The sequence below is a fragment of the Dermacentor silvarum genome, chromosome 5 (assembly GCF_013339745.2).
Source record: "Dermacentor silvarum isolate Dsil-2018 chromosome 5, BIME_Dsil_1.4, whole genome shotgun sequence".
Lineage (NCBI taxonomy): Eukaryota > Metazoa > Arthropoda > Arachnida > Ixodida > Ixodidae > Dermacentor > Dermacentor silvarum.
The window spans coordinates 173324946-173326818 of NC_051158.1; positions in this window are offsets into that span (position 1 = coordinate 173324946).

The following is a 1873-nucleotide window of genomic DNA, read 5'->3' on the forward strand; positions in this document are numbered from 1 at the left end:
CGGTAATGAATACGCATCTCAAAGGCCATGAATTTTCTTGCTGCATGCGGCGGAAGTAGGCGGAAGCAACTGCAAGAGCCGAATGTACGTCATAAAGTGCGTTCGATTTGCTTGTTCTTTGTGAACTAGTCCATGCATAGAGAAACTCTGCGAGTTCATGGATAGAGTTTCTCTATGAGTCCATGGAACTAACCACCGTAATGGAACGATGCAAGCGTAGCAGCCTCTGGACGGCGCTAATGGACCTTTGGATGGATGGGTGGATGGATGGATGGATGAGGCTGAACCCTTTAAACCGGGTGGTGGCATGCGCCACCTAGCCATGACTATTAACATATTTTGTACTTTGTGGTGGGTGAAATTTCACCCCTGCCTTGATTTTATCCACCAATCAAATAACCTCTGTTTGGTTATTTCTACCCGCTTAAAGTCTATTTTGCCTTCACTGTCCCTAAACCCCAATGCTTTGAAAAAATCAGCCCCGTTGCCTTGCACTGTAGGGTTAAGCCCTTTACAGAAAAGTATGAGGTGTTCAGCCGTTTCCTCTTCTTCTCCACCCGCACAGCACAACGTGTCTATACCTTGGTACTTGACTCGGTACATCGTAGTCCGCAATACTCCCGTCCTGGCTTCAAACAACAAAGAGCTTCCCCTAGAATTATCGTAGATATTTTCTTTGGCAATTTCTTGCTTGAAAGTTCGGTATGTTCCCAGTGCTGATTTCGTCTGCATCCCTGTTTTCCACAGACCCCTCTCTGTTTCCTTAACCTTTTTCTAGTATGTCCCACAAATCCTTTTAGATTACACTGTCATAGGCTCCCTTGATATCCAGAAATGCAAGCCATAGGGGCCTGTGTTCCCCTCACCCTCTCACGTGGTGGCTCTTTCTCTCTGACCAACGCGACGGCTGTGGTTCGCGTACGCTTTGTGCAGAGTATCTCACGTTTCTGCCTCTTCGACCGTTTTTGCAGGAACGCGGTAGAGCTCCTCGACTTCTTGTAAAGCAGCTCGCCTGCTCTCGCGGAGCATTTGCAGCATGTTTTCGGCGGAAGGCATGAAGAAGTTTCGCGCTTCCAGCGGCCAGTGGAGCACCGATTTGTCGTCCGTGCCGCAGGTGACGAGCGACGTGATCGACAGCCATTTCGGCGAGTCACATCGCCAGCTACTAAAAGGCTGGATGTTTAAAGAAGAGCGGTACATTCGCCGCATCGAGTGTTTGCGTGCGCGAAGATCGACGGTACGTAGTCCGGGTGGGTGATGAATCGTGATAGCGCTCCTGCGAGAATAAAACCAACTATTCAAACCCGTGATGCATTGCTTAAAGGTTTCATTGCTACTGTTACGCTTGCGACACAAGCGACGTAGATATAACAGTGCGCGGTAAGCACTTCGATTGCCCCCTGCTGCGGTAGCGTTAGAAAACGCTCCAAATCCACTTTCTGTTTATTATAACCTGGCACACCGTAGTGGATTGCTCCTGATTAATATTGATCACATCAGGTTCTTTACCGCGCACTACAAGGCATGTAGATGTGTTTTTACGCTTCATTTCTATCGAAATGCGGTCGCCGCGGGCGGGATTCGATCCTGCGATCTCGCGCTCAGCAGCAAAACGCTTAGCCTACCGAGCCACCTCGGCGTCGCCGCAGCCGCATGGCAGACATGGTATTCAATAAAGAGCAGGTGAAAGCAAATCATATTGTCTATTGAGCGCCACACAAGCGGGAGTTTTTCACGGCGATCCATCAGGGTTCACGCGACGTATGGCGTGAATCCATTTTCTTCGTCTCCCTTCCTGAAGGGATGTGGCTGTAAATGTGAAAAATCTCATGTTCGGAGGCTAGCCGCTGGAATTTGTGCAGCCTACGGCCGC